Here is a 22,952-nt window from a genome sequence, read left to right on the forward strand (position 1 = left end):
GGATAAAGATTAAAATTCCCCGCCCCCACCCCCACGTGGCAACAAACCACTTCTTAAACAAATGACTCTTAGTCATTTTTTATTAGGTGGCAACCTAATTGATAATTAAAAGACACTTCATTTCTTATATTTTGTATACAAAAGCACTACAATCAGAACGTTAGCAATTCTTACAAGTTTGGTTTCTTCCTAATTCAAATTCAAAACATTTTCAAACCAGACGCTAAAACTCAATCCAACAAAATTTCTTGCGACCAAATCAATTCCAGCGAGAATTATTAGCACCTTAGCAACGCAAAATTTTGCGGTTCTAAAGGAGTACGGTGCAACCTTTTTCAAGAATATCATTCGGATTTTCCCCTACTCCAGGTATGTTAAGGCTATCCCTTCTTTCTTTTTGGCATGATCCAACTTATACAGAAGAAACGGGCAAACGCACAGTTTTTATAAACGACTCTATTCATAGAAATACTAGGGGTCTCTATGTTCTTGATTCCCCATGTGACATATTATTATATCTTCTGTTCATGGGTCTCAGAATGATACGCAGTTGATAAAGTTTATCCGAAAGGAATATTGAGATTATTAACATATTTCCATGCATTCATTCATTTATACTTGTACCTTGACCCATGACTAGATGGCGTTATTGTAACACCCCAGAAAATTTTGAAGTACTTAAGTGCAAAGCCCGGTAAAGTTTGCAAAGGAAATAATGTTTCATGGTGCCGGAATAGGCTTACGTGTTTGAGGATTGTAGAAACGGCTCGGACTTTTTGGGTTGAACAATGCACCGGAAAGTAAAGGAAAATTTTCGGCGGAAAAGTGCATTTCTGCGGTCTATTATGCGACCGCATAACCACTCTGCGGACCGCATAATGGCCACAAAGTGAGGCAGTTGATTGAGTCAGTTGGAAGCAACTATGCGGTCGACTATGCGACCGCATAACTGTTATGCGGTGCATTATGCGATCGCATAACAGTTATGCGGACCGCATAGTGACCGCATACACAGACAGTTCTTTTGGCTATTTTGTAACCAAATATGCGACCGATATGCGGTCCGCATATCGGTTATGCGATCGCATACCTTGTTCTGGAGCTCCATTTTTGGGTTTTTAAAATCCGACTCTATTTCGTTAAATACACTCTTTGGGCCACTTTTGAGACATAATCTGATATTTTAGAGTGAGAGAGAGTGCCCTAGAGTGAGAAGGTGTTCTTCCATAATTTTTCTTCAATTCTTGCTCAAGTCTTGGAAGATTAAGAAGGGAAGCTTACTCTTCATCCTAGAGGTAAGATTCTACATCCTATACCCTAATTTCGAAATTTCTGAAAATGGGTAACTAGCAAGATAAATTTCTGGGCATGAGAGTTGTTTATTTTACATGTATGTGTTATCAAAGGGTTTAGGAAGATTGTTGAGCTAAAATTGAAAAAGATTGGGTTGTGGGATGATGAAGTCCTTCATAAAAAGGACATTGAAACCTTATGCACACCTGGTATATGATAAAATGCTCAAGTGAGCTAAAACCATGATCATCTTCCTAATTTTGATTCAATTTGTTATATTTCTAAAATAGATTGAAGTTGCTAAGAATTCCGGAACATTTTAGAGTGTAAGGAAGTTCAAGTGAGGTATGTTGGCTAAACTCTTCTCTTAGAATTGAATCCCACGATATTCATGTAAATTATGTAAGTCCCGAGTGATTCATTATGAAACTGGCTAATCCGAGTAAGATTGGGTTGAAAGAAATATGTTCAACAAGCATCCCAAATGCTTTATTCATGTTATGTTACTAATTGAGGATGTGTTACAATATGGGTTGTGCATTAATAATGTTTCGACTTTAAGTCAAGTTTAAATAAAGGCTATTATGCCACGTTTTGTGAAATATCTTTATGTGCCTTAGACTCTAAATTGTCACATATGTACTACACACCTTGATTTGAATTGTAATTGTTGTTGGTGATGATAATGATATTTGAGATTGATAAAGTGAGCATGAAATACTGAATATGGCCAACGTGCCAAGAATGATCTTATAATTATGGCCATTAGTGCCAATGAAATGAAAAGATGTGAAAGTAATACGAAATGCGATGATCGATATAAAAAGGTTGATGTCTCAAATAAGACAGCTTAGCCGGTCGGGTCATGATCGGACACCATGCCGTACCCATGGTGGTGATTGTGCTGGAAATTGTAATTGAAATGGTAATTGTGGTTGATGTCACTAATGGATAGCCTAGCCGATCGGGTCGTGATCAAACTCCGTGTTAAAGATGGTGGTATTGATATTGAGAGAAATTGTGGTTGATGTCTCTAATGAGATGGCCTAGCCGATCGGGTCGTGATCGGACTCCGTGCTAAGAGTACGGTGGTACCGGTATGGTGAATAATGGTATTGTGGATAATGGTATATCAATACTAAAAATCTCCCAATGTGAGATATGGAAATTAATTTGAACACTGTCTTGATCCTAAATTGAGGTTTGATGTTAATTAAGGCTTTCATTGATATTATGATAATCTTAATTGTATTATTTTGTCATTCTATTGAGAGGGTGTTTAGTTATACATACTAGTGCTATTCGACAGTACTAACGTCCCTTTTGCCGGGGGCGCTGCATCTTTCAATGGATGCAGGTGGTTCCACAGCAGGAGATATTGGTCAGTGATAGCAGTGCACCTTCTTCCCAGCTGACTGGGTGATCCCCACTTCATTCCGGGGTCATGAATCTTTTGTACTTTGTGTATTCTGTTTGAGGTATAGCCGGGGCCTTGTTGCTGGCATTATCATTGTACTCTTCTTTATCAATAGAGGCTCCGTAGACATAGTGTGGGTTGTGTATTGGTGCTAGAAAAGACAAACTATGTTATGTTGTGGTTGTATTACTTGTCCATTTAAGACTTTAAAAATGGTGAAACTTATGGTAATAAATTGGTAATTGCAGACATGACCACTTTATTGTTTAATTAAAGAAAACATATTTTCTCTTTATTCATGAATGAGTTTGGGTAGAAGGAATCTAACAGGCTTGCTCGGTCGGGTTCACTCGGTTGAGCGCCGGTCGCGCTCCTCGGTTTTGGGGCGTGACAGTTATATACGCGTATTTATATGTATATATATGTATATGGGATATGGGAAAAGGTTACGATGTTATATATGCACCACCACCTGATCAATTGGTATATATTGATGATTTTACCCATAGTGGCCAAGATGATATGATGGGATGCCCTCAGAGGCTTGATGATATTATGTACACCTATACCTATGCATGACACGACATTTATACGCACGTGCATGGCATTATAAATGTTTCAGGATTTACAAAGTGATTTAGACTTACAATCGGAATTCTTTATTCCATGTTTCATCTATGTCTGTTATGTACTTATTTTTATGCCTTACATTCTCAGTACATTATTCGTACGGACGCCCTATTCCCGGGGCCTGCATTTCATGCCTGCAGGTGCAGGTAGGCAAGTCAACGGACCCCTTCTTTGGATCCCCGATTAGCGAGAGTTGATGTGCTCCACTTGATCCGGAGCTGTTTTTTATTTTCGTACGATATGCTTGTATACATATATGGGTATGACGTGGCCCAGTCCTGTCCTTGTACAGTTATATTTCTATTAGAGGTCTGTAGACAGTTATGTATAGTTGGATAGTATGTGGCCTTGTCGGCTTCCAGTTTTGGGTATATATAGTTGTCTATAGCAGCCTTGCCAGCTCGCCCCACTGTATTTCATATGTCTATCTATATATGTCTTTTGGGCAGGTTTCCCTCACATACACTATTCATGTTTATACCTTAGACGTATGCTTAAGGGTGTTTGACAGGTAGGACTCGGGCATCCGCCGTGGCCCATCGGTTTGGGTCGTGACAAAAGTGGTATCAGAGCAGTTCTGTCCTAGGGTTGTCTACAGACCATGTCTAGTAGAGTCTTGTTTATGGGTGTGTTGTGCACCACACTTATAAACATGAGGCTACATGACATATAGGATGTTATCCTCTTTTCTTATCTTAGATCGTGCGATATAAGAATTCATGTTCCTAACGATATGTTATATTTTTAGCAATGCCTCCAAAGACTACAAATGCCCGGAAGGGAAAGTCTGTAGCTGGTGAGATTAATAGTCGAGAGCCACGAGTGACCAGGGCTCGGGGAGAGTCTCATAGTGAGATTCTATCTCAGACTTCACATACCCCACCCTCTCCAGGAGAGCTCCGAGGGGTACCAGCTCCAGCGCCCGCCCCTGTACGTTCAGCCCCTCAGCCGGATGCACCGGGTCAGGACATGAGAGATGCTATTCAGCTATTAACTCGATTAGTAGCCGCACAGGCTCGGCGTTAGGAATTAGGTATTGGTCATGCAGATAGGTCCGTCAGTGCGAGGGTTCGTGGTTTCATTACTTTAGACCCTCCGGTATTCACGGGGGCAGATCCAAATGAGGACCGTCAAGTATTTATTGATAGAATGTAGAGGGCGTTGAGGGTAATGAAGGCCACTGCGACTGAGTCAGTTGAGCTAGCTTCCTATAGACTCCAAGATGTTGCAGTTAATTGGAACAAGTCTTGGGAATTGTCCAGAGGTGAGGATGCCCCTCCAGCAGTATGGCAGGAGTTTACAGAAGCTTTTCTTCGTCATTATCTGCCACCAGAGCTTAGACGGGCCAGAGTTGATAGGTTCTTGACCCTTCGGCAGGGTAACATGAGTGTTCGAGAATACAATCTTTAGTTTGATTCATTGGCTAGGTATGCTCCCACTATTGTATCTAAGATGGAGGATCGGGTTCACTGGTACGTGATGGGATTAAAGACGCCCTTTCTTAACGATTGTATGTCGGTCTCACTTCAGCCAGACATGGATATTTCTCGTATTCAGGTATACGCTCAGGGTGTAGAGGAGCGTGAGCAGAAGTAGAGGGCCGATCGTGAGCATGATAGGGCCCAGAATAAGAGAGCGAGGTCTTCGGGTCCTTCTGGTTAGTTTAGAGGTGGTCAAAGACCATAATACCCGAGGTATCCAGCCCATCCATCTGCTAGCACGCCCCCTCAGTTTGGAGGTAAGAGATTTTATCGTTCCACATATTCAGGGCCTGGTCAGAATTTTAGGGCCTCAGGTTCTCAGTATAGGGGTGAGTCAAGTCAGATGAGGCCGACCTTGCCACGATGTGCTCAGTGTGGTAAGCAGAATGTCGGGCAGTGCCGTATGGGGTTGGGTGTTTGTTATACTTGTGGTTATCCGGGACATGTTATGAAGGATTATCCGACGAGAGGTGATGCAAGCATAGCTCAGCCAGCGGGATCTATAGCTGGTTCGTCATTATCAGTACTCCCCCCGGGCAAGGTTCATAAGCACCAATGAGTCATGGTAGAGGCAGAGGCAGAGCATCTAGCTCGAGCAGTCCTCAGAATCGTATTTATGCATTGGCAGGATGACAGGATCAGGAGTTATGTTGTTACAGGTATATTATCAGTCTTCTCATATCATGTATATGCACTGATTGACCCGGGTTCCACCTTATCATATGTTACTCCATTGGTTGCTAGTAAGTTTGAAATAAAACCTGAATTGGTTAAACCTTTTGAGGTGTCTAAACCCGTTGGGGACTCAGTGGTAGCTAAGCGAGTATATAGGGGTTTTATAATAGTGGTTCATAGTCGATCTACCGTAGCGGACCTAATAGAGTTAGATATGGTAGAATTTAATGGTATAATGGGTATGGATTGGTTGGCTTCTTGTCATGCAAACATTGATTGTAGATCAAAGATAGTCCGATTTTAATTTCCAGGGGAGCCCGTTTTGGAGTGGAAAGGTAATACGGCGTCGGCGAGAGGTAGATTTAATTCCTATCTCAAGGCAAGGAAGATGATCAGAAAGGATTGTATTTATCACTTAGTTCGGGTTCAGGATGTGGTAGTAGAGTCACCAACCATTCAGTCCATCCCTGTGGTTAATGCGTTTCCCGATGTTTTTCCTCATGAGCTTCCGGGTCTTCCGCCAGAGCGAGAAATTGAGTTTGCTATTGACCTACTACCAGATACTCATCCAATATCTATTCCTCCCTATAGAATGGCCGGGCAGAGCTAAAATAGTTAAAGGAACAACTAAAGGACTTGCTTGAAAAAGGCTTTATCAGACCTAGTTCATCACCATGGGGAGCACCTATGTTATTTGTGAGGAAGAAAGATGGTTCCTTACGGATGTGTATTGATTATAGAAAGTTGAATAAGGTGAAAATCAAGAATAAGTACCCGCTCCTGAGGATTGATGATTTATTTGATCAGTTGCAAGGTGCCAAGTATTTTTCAAAGATAGACTTGAGGTCCGGGTACCATCAGGTAAGGGTTAAGGAGGAAAATATTCCGAAGACAGCATTCAGGACCAGATACGGGCACTTTGAGTTTCGTGTTATGTCATTCGGTTTGACCAATGTCCCAGCAGTATTCATGGATTTGATGAACCGTGTGTTCAAGACCTTTTTAGATCTGTTTGTAATTGTATTTATCGACGATATATTGGTGTATTCTCGTTCAGAGTCTGAGCATGCAGATCATTTGCGTACTGTGCTCATAGTTCTACAAAAGGGAAGTTGTATGCAAAATTCTCTAAATATGAATTTTAGTTGAACTCTGTAGCTTTTCTTGGGCATATCATTTCGAGTGAAGGTATCCGGGTTGATAACAAAAGATTGAGGCAGTAAAGAATTGGCCTAGACCCACGACACCGACGGAGGTTCGTAGCTTTCTCGGTTTGGCAGGTTATTACAGGAGATTTGTAGAGGGATTTTCTTCCTTTTCAGCACCTTTGACAAAGTTGACTTAGAAGGGAGCAAAGTTCCAATGGACTGATGATTGCGAAGGGAGTTTCTAGGCATTGAATGACAGATTGACTTCCGCACCGGTTCTAACGCTCCCAGAAGGGACCGATGGTTATGTTATCTATTGTGATGCTTCAGGCATTGGATTGGGTTATGTGCTGATGCAACATGGTAAGGTTGTAGCTTATGTTTCTAGACAACTAAGAAAGCACGAGAAGAATTATCCGACCCACGATTTAGAGTTAGCCGCAGTAATTCATGCACTAAAGATGTGGAGGTACTACTTGTATGGCATTCATGTTGATATCTATACGGATCATAAGAGCCTCGAGTATATCTTCAAGCAAAAGGAATTGAATTTACGTCAAAGTAGATGGTTGGAGCTACTTAAAGATTATGACGTTGATATTTTTTACCATCTGGGGAAGGCTAACATGGTAGCCGACGCCCTCAGCCGTAGATCTATGGGTAGCCTATCATATTTACAGCCAGAGAAGAGGGGAATAGCCCATGAGATTCATCAGCTAGCTAGTCTTGGAGTTCGGTTACTGGACTCAGGTGATATTGGAATTGCTATTCAGGATACGGCAACATCCTCTTTAGTAACTGAAGTAAAGGAACGCCAGTATGAGGAACCTGTGTTAGTTCATTATAGGGATACCACCCCTCAGAAGGAGAAGACACCGTTTGAAATTACAGAAGATGGGGTCCTCAGATATCGAGGACGATTATGTGTCCCTAATGTCGCAGGGCTGCGTCGGCAGGTTATGGGAGAAACTCACTATTCTTGTTATTTTATCCATCCAGGAGCAACAAAGATGTATCGTGATATCAGGAAAGTATATTGGTGGGACGGAATGAAAAAGGATATAGCGGAGTTTGTTGCTCAGTGCCCTAACTGACAGCAGGTCAAGATTGAGCATCAAAACCCGGTGGATTATTGCAGGCTATAGAGATTCCGACTTGGAAGTGGGAAGTAATCAATATGGATTTCATCGTAGGCTTACCTTGTACCCAACGTAAGTTTGATTCTATATGGGTGATTGTCGATAGGCTTACAAAATCAGCCTATTTTCTACTCGTTAGGACTACATATTCCGCAGAGGATTATGCAAGGCTTTATATTAAGAAGATAGTACAACTGCATGGTGTCCCTGTATCTATTATCTCGGATAGAGGAGCTCAATATACAGCTAACTTCTAGAGGTCCTTCCAAAAAGGATTAGGGACTCAAGTAAGTCTTAGCACAACATTTCATCCCCAGACAGACGGCCAGGCTGAGCGTACTATTCAGACACTTGAAGACATGCTACGGGCTTGTGTGATAGACTTCAAGGGTAGCTGGGATGATCATCTGCCACTTATTGAGTTCGCATATAATAATAGCTACCATTCCAGTATTCAGACGGCTCCATACGAAGCTCTTTACGGACGGAAGTGTAGGTCGCCTATAGGGTGGTTCGATATTGGGGAAACTACGTTAGTAGGACCATAATTGGTACAATAGGCAATCGAGAAAATTAAGCTTATACAGGAAAGGCTATTAGCAGCTCAAAGCCATCAGAAGTCTTATACGGATAATCGACGGCGAGACTTGGAATTTCAGATTAATGACTGGGTATTCCTAAAGGTATCACCGATAAAAGGTGTCATGAGGTTCGGTAAGAAAGGAAAACTTAGCCCTCGGTATATTGGACCATATAGGATCATACGCAAGGTAGGCCAAGTAGCATATGAGATAGACTTGCCTTCGAACTTGGAGTCTGTACATCCAGTCTTTCATGTGTCTATGCTCTGTAAATGTATCAGAGATCCTTCCAGAATCGTGTCAGTTGATGACGTTCAGGTCACCGAGCAGCTATCATATGAAGAAACTCCCATTGCTATATTAGACAAACAGGTTCGGAGATTGAGAACTAAAGATGTAGCTTCGGTGAAAGTACTTTGGAGAAACAATAATGTGGAAGAAATGACTTGGGAGGCTGAGGAAGACATGAAGTCTAGATATCCCTACTTATTTCCTCCTCCAGAGAAGGGTCCGACTGAGACATCACGACCTTAAGGTACGTGTATGGATTCTTGTGTTAGTTATTGTCATTGGTCGTGTGAGTCCATTGTCGTTATTGATGATTGTGGTCCTAGGTGGCGTTGCATTATTGAGTTTCTACAGGAAGGGTTGGTAGTAGTATTGTTACCAAGGCGACTCTGCCAAAGTGATATAGATCCCGGGGAGTTAAACATTCAAGGACGAATGTTTCTAAGGGGGAAGGATGTTACATCTCGTGTTTTCGTACGTTAAAGTTTCGTCTTCAGTTAATCGACGTAGACTCGGGGATGAGATTATCTTGAGGTTAACGTATTTATGCTATTTATCCCAAGCGATATCTTGAGGGTACACGAATCAAAGAAAATGAGGTTTTTAAAGGTTGCCGATTTGGGATAAAATACGGTCCGAGCTATAATACCCGAAATTTATGAACTAGTACCATACAAGGTACCATATGACCGTAATAGTATGATGTATAAAGTATATTAAAAATGAGTAGTATTTTAAGTAATTTGAGATAATTTTTAATTATGTGGGTAATTGGTTAATTATCGGGTAACGGGACATTACCTAATTAACTAATAAATTGGATAAAGATTAAAATTCCCCACCCCTAATCCCACGTGGCAGCAAGCCACTTCTTAAACAAATGACTCTTAGCCACTTCTTAAAAGACAGTTCATTTCTTATATTTTGTATACAAAAGCACTACAATCAGAACATTAGCAATTCTTACAAATTTGGTTTCTTCCTAATTCAAATTCACAACATTTTCAAACCAGACACTAAAACTCAATCCAACAAAATTTCTTGCGACCAAATCAATTCTAGCGAGAATTATTAGCACCTTAGCAACGTAAAATTTTGCGGTTCTAAAGGAGTACGGTGCGACCTTTTCCAAGAATATCATACTGATTTTTCCCTACTCCAGGTATGTTAAGGCTATCCCTTCTTTCTTTTTGGCATGATCCAAATTATACAGAAGAAACGAGCAAACACACAGTTTTCATAAACGACTCTATTCATAGAAATATTAGGGGTCTCTATGTTCTTGATTCCCCATGTGACATATTATTATATCTTCTGTTCTTGGGTCTCAAAATGATACGCAGTTGATAAAGTTTATCCGAAAGGAATATTGAGATTATTAACATATTTTCATGCATTCATTCATTTATACATATACCTTGACCCATGACTAGATGGCGTTATATATGCGTATTTATATGTATATATATATATATATGGGATATGGAAAAAGGTTACGATGTTATATACGCACCACCACCTGATTAGTTGGTATATGTTGGTGATTTTGCCCACAGTGGCCGAGATGATATGATGGGATGCCCTCAGAGGCTTGATGATATTATGTACACCTATACCTATGCATGACACGACATTTATACGCATGTGCATGACATTATAAATATTTCAAGATTTACAAAGTGATTTAGACTTACAGTCGGAATTCTTTATTCCATATTTTATCTATGTCTGTTATGTACTGATTTTTATGCCTTACATACTCAATACATTATTCGTACTGACACCCTATTCCCGGGCCCTGCGTTTCATGCCCGCAGGTGCAAGTAGGCAAGTCGACGGTCCCCCTTCTTAGGATCCCCGATCAGTGAGAGTTGACGTGCTCCACTTGATCCGGAGCTGTTTTCTATTTTGGTACGATATGCTTGTAACATATATGGGTATGACATGGCCCAGTCCCGTCCTTGTACAGTTTTATTTTCTATTAGAGGTCTGTAGACAGTTATGTATAGTTGGATAGTATGTGGCATTTTCGACTTCCAATTTTGGGTATATATAGTTGTCTATAGCAGCCTTGCCGGCTCGCCCCACTGTATTTCGTATGTCTATCTATATATGTCTTTTGGGCAGGTTTCCCTCACATACATTATTCATGTTTATACCTTAGACGTATGCTTAAGGGTGTTCCACAGGTACGACTCGGGCATCCGTCGTGGCCCATCGGTTTGGGTCGTGACATGGAACTACTCTTATTTCCATAACGCCTTACCGAACGGCTCCGGCAGAATTGAAAGAGTTGAAAATTCAATTGCAAGAACTTCGTGAGAAGGGTTTTATTCGCCCAAGTGTTTGTCCTTGGGGAGATCTTGTTTTATTTGTGAAAAAGAAAGATAGCACTCTTCGGCTTTGTATTGATTACCAGCAACTGAATAAGGTAACAATTAATAATAGATATATGTTGCCTAGAATCGATGGTTTATTTGATCGGCTAAAGGGTGCTAGGTTGTTCTATAAAATTGACTTGAAGTCTGGGTATTACCAATTACGAGTAAGTGAGCAAGATGTTCCTAAAACTGCCTTTAGGACTCACTATGGTCATTATGAATTTTAGGTGATGCCATTTGGTTGACAAATACTCCTGCAGTGTTCATGGATCTAATGAATCGTGTATTCAAGCCTTATCTTTATCAATTCGTGGTTGTCTTCATAGATGATATTTTAATATATTCCAAATTAGTGAAGATCATGATAAACATCTCCGGATTGTTTTGCAAATTTTGGAGGAGAAAAAGCTTTATGCTAAGCTTTCCAAATGTGAATTCTGGCTTAGTGAAGTGGCTTTTTTGTGACATGTTGTTTCAGCTGAAGAAGTGAAAGTTGATCCTAGTAAGATTCAAGCTATTGTTGTGTCACGACCCAAACCGATGGGCCATGACGAGTGCCCGGGTCCTACCTGTCGAACGCCCCTAAGCATGCATCTAAGATATAAACATGAATTAAGGGTAGGTTATGAATAACATCTGTCAATAAACTGCTGAATCACGTGAATAACGTATGTAAGGAAAACATGTCAAAAAACATATATACATATACATGTGGAATACGGTAGGGCGAGCCGACAAGGCTGCTATAGACAACTATATATCCAAAACTAGAAGCCGACAAGGCCACATACTATCCAATTATACGTGACTATCTACAAACCTCTGATAGAGTGTACAACTATATGAAGGACGGGACTGAGCCCCGTCGTAACCATATCTACATATAAAAATAGCGTACCAAAACTAATAACAACTCCGGATCAAGTGGAACACACCAACTCTCGCTTATCAAGGATCCTAAAAAGGGGGACCGTTAACCTGTCTACCTGCACCTGCGGGCATGAAACGCAGGCCCCAGGAAATAGGAGCGTCAGTACGAATAATGTACCGAGTATGTAAGGCATGAAAATCAGTACATAAAAGACATAAAAAACATGGAGTAAAGGAATCCGCCTGTAAGTCTAAATAACTTTGTGAATCCTGAAATATTTATAAAGTCATGCATATGCGTATAAATGTCATATCATGCGTAGGTATATGTGTGCATAACATCATCAAGCCTCTGAGGGCATCCCATCATATCATCTCGGCCTCTGTGGACGAAATCATCAACGTATACCAACTGATCAGATGGTGGTGCGTATATAACATTGTAACCTTTTCCCATATCCCATATACATATAATATACGCGTATATAACACCATCTGGTCATGGGTCAATGTATATGTACACCTGAATAAAATGCATAAGAAATAAGTTAATAAGATTTCTCGCAATGTCATAAGATCAATATGCTTCCGGATAAATTTTATCAACCACAAAAAAACTTCTGAGACCCATGAACAAAAGATATATGTCACACCCCAAACCTGGGGAGGCGTGGCTGGCACCCGGTGTCGTACTGGCCCGCGCAAAGCATTCTGTAACTCCTTTACTTTCTTTGTAACTATCATGGGCCAACATGGCCAAAACTTGTAATGTATCACTATAAGTGGGCAACACTGTATCACTGAATCATTTTTCTTAAAACATGAATACATACGGGCCGTCAAGGCCTCTGACATACTGTACGAAATGAACCTCTGTCTACAAAGCCTCTAAGATTATTTGACATCAAATGGGACAGGGTACTGGCCTACCCATAAGTCTTTGGCAAAACTCTGACACGATGACTCATAGACTCGGCTGCACTCCGAATGAGGTGGAGTCTTACCGATCCTTTGCTGAATGCCAATCTCATCTACTATGAGGGCTCGTCAAATTGATTATCTACACCTCCAGGCATGAATGCAGCGTCCCCAACAAACGGACGTAAGTACGAATAATGTACTGAGTATGTAAGGCAGAACTGAAACATAACAATAAGTTAACATTAGTTAAGGACATATAAGAATCAACCTGAATCTCTGGAGTGCCACTGTATATGCATAATTATTATACTCATATATATATACACAATGCTTCTCTTTAACACTATTATCCATATTGTATGATGCATGACTGCCCAACTGATCAGTGGTAACTGTCCGACCGGCCGTAGCGCGGTGGTAAATACATGACTGCCTGACCGGCCGTAGCTCAGTGGTAAATAAATATGCATGACTGTCCAACCGGTGGTAAATAATGATACATAACTGCCCAACCGGTGGTAACTGCCCGACAGGCCGTAGCACGGTGGTAAATGAATATGCATGAAGATGCGTGTATCACTATATTATAAATATTAACATCTTTATCGTACGCCTCAATATAGACTTAGCAACATATTTAAACATACTTGAATATAACTTTACAGGAATGAATAACGTACACATCTTTAACTTCTAAGAGTAGAAACACTTATGAAATAGCATTATGTTTACGTATCCTTACTTGGATCGTGCCAAAATAAAAGGAGTGATAACCTTAACATACTTGGACCCCTTAAGCAATTGAGACCTGAGTCGCATGAACTAGTGAGATAGAAGGTAGTGTTGTCGACTAGGGAATTATCAGAAGGTCACGTAACTCATCTTTTGGCAATGAGAAATTGAAAAAAGAAACAATATATCATCATCGAAGAACAAACTGTCTTAAAGGTATGAGAATGGCTCTCGTTCCTGTATTCAAATCTCTCAACACTCAACAATCCCAATAAAACTACAGATCTAACTCAACCTCTACTATCTTTATACTACACTTACCCTTTATTTTGGTCAAATTTATACTTCACATATTAAAGGCAAGAAAAAGAAGTAAATACCCTTAGAAATAAAGAGTAAAGATAAAGTATAAGAGTTTAAATTTTGATATTGCGATTCAAACTAAGAACGACTGAAGAGAGAATCAGCTAATTAGCTCTCTCCATATTTTATTGTTTGGCAAAATTGCTATTCAAACTTGAGAAGATTCAAGATTTCTAATATCTTAGACATCCTTAATGAATTTTTTTTGGGGGGGGGGGGGGGAGTGATTGTATTATAGTTAAGAGATGCCACCTTATCAAAGTGATTCAATAGTCACTTTAATATATCACATATCACTGCCACGTGATGTTCTTACCCCAACCATTTTTGATAATTGCCAATTTACCCGCATAATTAAGAATTATCTCAAATTACTTAAAATACTACCTACTTTTAATACACTTTATGTACCCTACTATCATGGTCATATGGTACCATATAAAATAAATACATACACTATTATTTTATTAAAATATCCGTGTAAAAGTATATATATATATATTTTCTCAACTTCTAATTTTTCTAATCTCATATAAAGAGTACAAATTTTCGTATGCTTAATTCTTAAAATGATTTTAAAAAAAAAAAAAGATAACCTTCATTTCTTGTGAAAAAAAAATAATTTCTATCTTTTATAATAAAGAAAATCTCATAAACTTCCTCATATCATGTGTATAATTTAAAATATATTCGAAAGTAGTAATATTAATAACTATATAAAATTATATTTTTCAAACTTTTTACAAAAATGTACCACTCAATATAAATACCATACCAAAATGTATCTAACGGTATCAAGATTGTTAAACTTACGGGGTCTTATGGTCACAAATCCTCTGTAGAAAAGTACGGGATGTAACATCCTTCCCCCCTTTAGAACATTCGTCCTCGAAAGTTAACTCTTATAGATTTACAAAAATTTTCTCTAGGGTCTCCTCTGTAAACTAAACTAAAACCCAACCTCTATCTGAAGTCTCGACTATTCACAATCTCTTGTACTTGAATATCTCGTATCTTCTTCATATTTACCTTACTTACCTTTCAATCTTACATCGTATCTTCTGTTTCTTTCATAAACTCCCTTCCATATTACGCCTTAAAGCTATACTGTAATACCTACACCTCTGGTGCATACAAAATCTAGGGAAAGCTTCATACTGACTTCTTACGACTCAGCTCTATGGCACGATCTGGAAATAAAAGAAGGGTAACATTTCCTAAATGCCCTATAGCCTCTCAATTATAAATGTGGCGTGCAACACATCCATAAGTGAGACTCTACTAGGTACGACTTTGTAGACTCCCTAGGACACGACCCGCTTTGATATCACTTTGTCACGCCCCAAACCTGGGGAGGCGTGGCTGGCACCCGGTGTCGTACTGGCCCGAGCGAACCATTCTGTAACTCCTTTACTTTCTTTGTAACTATCATGGGCCAACATGGCCACAACCCGTAATGTATCACTATAAGTAGGAAACACTGTATCACTGAATCATTCTTCTTAAAACATGAATACATACGGGCCGTCAAGGCCTCTGACATACTGTACAAAATGAACTTGTCTACAAAGCCTCTAAAATTATTTGACATCAAATGGGACAGGGTACCGGCCTAAGCATAAGTCTTTGGCAAAACTCTGACACGATGACTCATAGACTCGGCTGCACTCCAAATGAGGTGGAGTCTTACCGATCCTTTGATGAATGCGAATCTCGTCTACTATGAGGGCTCTTCAAACTGATTATCTACACATGCAGGCATGAATGCAGCGTCCCCAACAAAAGGACATCAGTACGAATAATGTACTGAATATGTAAGGCAGAACTGAAACATAACAATAGGTCAACATTAATTAAAGACATATAAGAATCAATCTGAATCTCTCGAGTGCCACCGTATATGCATACTTATTATACTCATATATATATATATACAATGCTTCTCTTTAAGACTATTATCCATATCGTATGATGCATGACTGCCCAACTGATCAGTGGTAACTGCCCGACCGGCCGTAGCGCGGCGGTAAATGCATGACTGCCCGACCGACTGTAGCTCGGTGGTAAACAAATATGCATGACTGCCCAACCAGTGATAAATATGATACATAACTGCCCAACCGGTGGTAACTGCCCGACCGGCCGTACCACGGTGGTAAATGAATATGCATGAAGATGCGTGTATCACTATATTATAAACATTAACATCTTTATCATATGCCTCAATATAGACTTAACAACATATTTAAACATACTTGAATATAACTTTACAGGAATGAATAACGTAGACATCCTTAACTGCTAAGAGTAGAAACACTTATGAAATAGCATTACGTTTACGTATCGTTACTTGGATCATGACAAAATAAAAGGAGTGATAACCTTAACATACCTGGACCCCTTAAGCAATTGAGACCTGAGCCGCATGAACTAGTGAGATAGAAGGTAGTGTTGTCGACTAGGGAATTATCAGAAGGTCACGTAACTCATCTTTTGGCAATGAGAAATTGAAAAAAGAAACAACATATCATCATCGAAGAACAAACTGTCTCAAAGGTATGAGAATGGCTCTCGTTCCTGTATTCAAATCTCTCAACACTCAACAATCCCAATAAAACTACAGATCCAACTCAACCTCTACTATCTTTATACTACACTTACCCTTTATTTTGGTCAAATTTATACTTCACATATTAAAGGCAAGAAAAAGAAGTAAATACCCTTAGAAAGAAAGAGTAAAGATAAAGTCTAAGAGTTTAAATTTTGATATTGCGATTCAAACTAAGAACGACTGAAGAGAGGATCAGCTAATTAGCTCTCTCCATATTTCATTGTTTGGCAAAATTGCTAGTCAAACTTGAGAAGGTTCAAGATTTCTAATATCTTAGACATCCTTAATGAATTGGGGGGGGGGGGGGGGTGATTGTATTATAGTTAAGAGATGCCACCTTATCAAAGTGATTCAATAGTCACTTTAATATATCACATATCACTGCCACGTGATGTTCTTATCCCAACCATTTTTGATAATTACCAATTTACCCGCATAATTAAGAATTATCTCAAATTACTTAAAATACTACCCACTTTTAACACACTTTATGTACCCTACTATCATGGTCATATGGTACCTTATAAAATAAATACATACACTATTATTTCATTATAATATCCGTGTAAAAATATATATATATATATATTTTCTTAACTTCTAATTTTTCTAATCTCATATAAAGAGTACAAATTTTCGTATGCTTAATTCTTAAAATGATTAAAAAAAAAAAAAAGATAACCTTCATTTCTTGTGAAAAAAAAATAATTTCTCTCTTTTACAATAAAGAAAATCTCATAAACTTCCTCATATCATGTGTATAATTTAAAATATATTCGAAAGTAGTAATATTAATAACTATATAAAATTATATTTTTCAAACTTTTTACAAAAATGTTCCACTCAATATAAATACCATATCAAAATGTATCTAACGGTATCAAGGTTGTTAAACTTACGGGTTCTTATGGTCACAAATCCTCTGTAGAAAAGTACGAGATGTAACATCCTTCCCCCCTTTAGAACATTCCTCCTCGAAAGTTAACTCTTATAGATTTACAAAAATTTTCTCTAGGGTCTCCTCTGTAAACTAAACTAAAACCCAACCTCTATCTGAAGTCTCGACTATTCACAATCTCTTGTACTTGAATATCTCGTATCTTCTTCATATTTACCTTACTTAACTTTCAATCTTACATCGTATCTTCTGTTTCTTTCATAAACTCCCTTCCATATTACGCCTTAAAGCTATACTGTAATACCTACACCTCTGGTGCATACAAAATCTGGCGAAAGCTTCATACTGACTTCTTACGACTCAGCTCTATGGCACGATCTGGAAATAAAAGAAGGGTAACATTTCCTAAATGCCCTATAGCCTCTCAATTATAAATGTGGCGTGCAACACACCCATAAGTGAGACTCTACTAGGCACGACTTTGTAGACTCCCTAGGACACGACCCGCTTTGATATCACTTTGTCACGCCCCAAACCTGGGGAGGCGTGGCTGGCACCCGGTGTCGTACTGGCCCGAGCGAACCATTCTGTAACTCCTTTACTTTCTTTGTAACTATCATGGGCCAACATGGCCACAACCCGTAATGTATCACTATAAGTAGGAAACACTGTATCAGTGAATCATTCTTCTTAAAACATGAATACATACGGGCCGTCAAGGCCTCTGACATACTGTACAAAATAAACTTGTCTACAAAGCCTCTAAAATTATTTGACATCAAATGGGACAGGGTACCGGCCTACCCATAAGTCTTTGGCAAAACTCTGACACGATGACTCATAGACTCGGCTGCACTCCAAATGAGGTGGAGTCTTACCGATCCTTTGATGAATGCCAATCTCGTCTACTATGAGGGCTCGTCAAACTGATTATCTACACATGCAGGGATGAATGCAGCGTCCCCAACAAAAGGACGTCAGTACGAATAATATACTGAGTATGTAAGGCAGAACTGAAACATAACAATAGGTCAACATTAATTAAAGACATATAAGAATCAATCTGAATCTCTCGAGTGCCACCGTATATGCATACTTATTATACTCATATATATATATATACAATGCTTCTCTTTAAGACTATTATCCATATCGTATGATGCATGACTGCCCAACTGATTAGTGGTAACTGCCCGACCGGCCGTAGCGCGGCGGTAAATGCATGACTACCCGACCGACCGTAGCTTGGTGGTAAACAAATATGCATGACTGCCCAACCAGTGATAAATATGATACATAACTGCCCAACCGGTGGTAACTGCCCGACCGGCCGTACCATGGTGGTAAATGAATATGCATGAAGATGCGTGTATCACTATATTATAAACATTAACATCTTTATCGTATGCCTCAATATAGACTTAACAACATATTTAAACATACTTGAATATAACTTTACAGGAATGAATAACGTAGACATCCTTAACTGCTAAGAGTAGAAACACTTATGAAATAGCATTACGTTTACGTATCGTTACTTGGATCATGACAAAATAAAAGGAGTGATAACCTTAACATACCTGGACCCCTTAAGCAATTGAAACCTGAGCCGCATGAACTAGTGAGATAGAAGGTAGTGTTGTCGACTAGGGAATTATCACAAGGTCACGTAACTCATCTTTTGGCAATGAGAAATTGAAAAAAGAAACAACATATCATCATCGAAGAACAAACTGTCTCAAAGGTATGAGAATGGCTCTCGTTCCTGTATTCAAATCTCTCAACACTCAACAATCCCAATAAAACTACAGATCCAACTCAACCTCTACTATCTTTATACTACACTTACCCTTTATTTTGGTCAAATTTATACTTCACATATTAAAGGCAAGAAAAAGAAGTAAATACCCTTAGAAAGAAAGAGTAAAGATAAAGTCTAAGAGTTTAAATTTTGATATTGCGATTCAAACTAAGAACGACTGAAGAGAGGATCAGCTAATTAGCTCTCTCCATATTTCATTGTTTGGCAAAATTGCTAGTCAAACTTGAGAAGGTTCAAGATTTCTAATATCTTAGACATCCTTAATGAATTGGGGGGGGGGGGTGATTGTATTATAGTTAAGAGATGCCACCTTATCAAAGTGATTCAATAGTCACTTTAATATATCACATATCACTGCCACGTGATGTTCTTATCCCAACCATTTTTGATAATTACCAATTTACCCGCATAATTAAGAATTATCTCAAATTACTTAAAATACTACCCACTTTTAACACACTTTATGTACCCTACTATCATGGTCATATGGTACCTTATAAAATAAATACATACACTATTATTTCATTATAGTATCTTGTGAAAAAAAATAATTTTTATCTTTTACAATAAAGAAAATCTCATAAACTTCCTCATATCATGTGTATAATTTAAAATATATTCGAAAGTAGTAATATTAATAACTATATAAAATCATATTTTTCAAACTTTTTACAAAAATATTCCACTCAACATAAATACCATATCAGAATGTATCTAACGATATCAAGGTTGTTAAACTTATGGGGTCTTATGGTCACAAATTCTCTGTAGAAAAGTATGGGATGTAACAATATAATAACACATGGGAATTCAACAACATAGGCACCCTTAGTGCTTCTATGAATAGAGACATTTATGAAAATTGTGCGTTTGCTCGTTTCATTTGTACCATATGGATCATGCCAAAAGGAAAGAAGGGATATCCTTAACATACCTGAGCCAATTCTCTTAACAATCCCTTTAACCCCTTAATTGCAAGTCACGTTGCTATTACATAATTCATAATTGTGTTGCTGCTATATACATGGAAATACTAATCCAATAGTGGAATTATATGATTTATATGCATTCTTTTTGTGTCTCCTCCTCTATCACCTTTCTAATCTATATCACTCTTAATGAAGTATGGATGTCTCTTTATCATAGTGGGTTGTGGGCCCCACTTTATGTGATTACTTTGCCATCCTGTCCCCTAAATATGCCACCTAGTTACATAACTTATCTAGTCACTATTAGGTTTGATTAATACACCCATTTGATGCCACATGGAGATGGTATCTCCACTAATTTCTTAGGCACAAATTCCTAATTAGTTTGTTAATCTCCCACTAAAACCATTAATTAACCCATTATCACATAATGAAGAATTAGCTCAAATTATTTAAAATACTAATTACTTTTAACACACTTTATATATCTAATTATCATGGTTATGTGGTACCTTGTATGGCACTAGTCCATAAATACAGGGTATTATAGCTTGGACCGTATTTTATCCCAAATTGACAAACTTCAACGAATACTCATTGTTTGATTTGTTTACCTTCTAAACTTCACGGTACTCACTTATCACTTGTTACAAATAACAAAAATACTTATAACCTCAAAAATAATCTCATTCCCGGGATTACGTCGATTAACTTACGGCGAAACTTTAACATACGAAATACGGGATGTAACAACCTCCCCCCTAGAAATATTCGTCCTCAAATATTTAACTCCCCGGGATCTATATAAAGTTTTGGCAGAGTCGCCTTTGTAACAGTACAACTACCAACCCTTCCTGTAGAAAACTCAATAATTCATTGCCACATAGGGCCACAATCATCAATAACAACAATAGCCTCACACGACCAATGACAATAACTAACACAAGAACCCATACACATACCTTAAGGTTGTGATGTCTCAGTCGGACCCTTCTCTGGAAGAGGAAATAAGTGAGAATATCTAGACTTTATGTCTTCTTCGGCCTCCCAAGTCATTTCTTCCACATTATTGTTTCTCCAAAGTACTTTCGACAGGAAGAGTTGGTAGTAGTATTGTTACAAAGGCGACTAGCCAAGATTTATATAGATCCCGGGGAATTAAACATTCGAGGATGAATTTTTCTAAGGGGGGAAGGATGTTATATCCCGCATTTCGTACGTAAAAGTTTTGTCGTAAGTTAATCGACATAGACTGGGGGATGAGATTATCTTGAGGTTATAAGTATTTATGCTATTTATAACAAGCGATAAGTAAATGCCGTAGAGGTTAAAGGGTAAACGAATCAAAGAAAGTGAGTTTAGTCGAAGTTTGTCGATATGGGTTAGAATACGGTCCGAGCTATAATACCTGGTATTTATGGACTAGTGTCATACAAGGTACTACATGACTATCATAGTAATGTGTATAAGGTATGTTAAAAGTGAGTAGTATTTTAAGTACGTTGAGATAATTCTTAATTATGTGGGTAATTGGTTAGTTATTGGGTAATGGGATATTACCTATTTAATTAAAGATTACTGGATAAAGATTAAATCCCCTCAACAAGGGAATTACGTGGCATCCCCCAAACCTAATGACTCCTAAGTCATTATAGAATAGGTGGCAAGATTTAAATCATTATGGATTATGTGGTGGCTGCACATCCATGTATAAAATATATCTCTAACTTAAGAGACATGGATGGATAAGCAACATGAATCATAAACTCATTCTCATAGGAATCTGATAACGATTCAAACGTAAATGTTGTGTGTTACAAACGAAAGTCATATAAGCAACACCCAAGACCTTCAACAATTCAAATTAGCGTGAGATTTTACAATTTTAAGGGAGTACAGTGTAATCTTTCTCAAGAGAATTGATTCAGGTATGTTAAGGCTATCTCTTCTTTCTTTTTGGCATGATCCATACGGTGCAAACAAAACGAACAAATGCACAACTTCCATAAATGACTCTACTCATAAAAATGCTAGAGAAGCTTATGTCCTTGATTCCACATGTATCCTATTATTCTATCATCTGTTCATGGGTCTCAGAAAATACGTAAGTTGATAAAGTTTATTTCATGATATTAATCAGAGGCATAATGGTCTAATGACATTCCGAGAGATTTTATTGACGTATTTCGTATGCATTTCATTCATTTATACATGTACATTAACCCATGACCAGATGGCATTATATACCCGTATATTATATATATATGTGATATGGGAAAAGGTTACGGTGTTATATACGCACCACCACATGATTAGCTGGTACATATGATGATTTTGCCCACAGTGGCCGAGATGATATAATGGGATACCCTCAGAGGCTTGATGATATTGTGTACACCTATACCTATGCATGACACGATATTTATACGCACGTGCATGACATTATAAATGTTTTAGGATTTACAAAGTGATTTAGACTTACAGGCAGAATTCTTTATTCCATGTTTTATCTATGTCGGTTATGTACTTATTTTTATGCCTTACATACTCTGTACATTATTCGTACTGACGCCCTATTTCCCGGGGCCTGCGTTTCATGCCCGCAGGTACAGGTAGATAAGCAGACGGTCCCCCTTCTTAGGATCCTTGATCAGCAAGAGTTGGCATGCTCCATTTGATCTGGAGCTGCTTTTGATTATGGTACGATATGCTTGTATGCATATATGGGTATGACATGGCCCAGTCCCGTCCTTGTACAGTTGTATATTCTATT

General features: G+C 38.5%; 1 long non-coding RNA gene across 1 annotated transcript in view; it reads left to right on the plus strand.

The window, feature by feature from the left end:
* Positions 1-9,696: 9,696 nt before the first annotated feature.
* The window catches only part of LOC138895154 (uncharacterized), a 68,500-nt gene continuing 55,244 nt past the window's right edge, over positions 9,697-22,952 (plus strand). The window contains exon 1 of the long non-coding RNA XR_011409371.1: positions 9,697-9,814. This is a non-coding gene — a long non-coding RNA (uncharacterized lncRNA). The remainder of the gene's footprint in view (positions 9,815-22,952) is intronic.

This window comes from Nicotiana tomentosiformis, chromosome 7 (genome assembly GCF_000390325.3).
Source record: "Nicotiana tomentosiformis chromosome 7, ASM39032v3, whole genome shotgun sequence".
Lineage (NCBI taxonomy): Eukaryota > Viridiplantae > Streptophyta > Magnoliopsida > Solanales > Solanaceae > Nicotiana > Nicotiana tomentosiformis.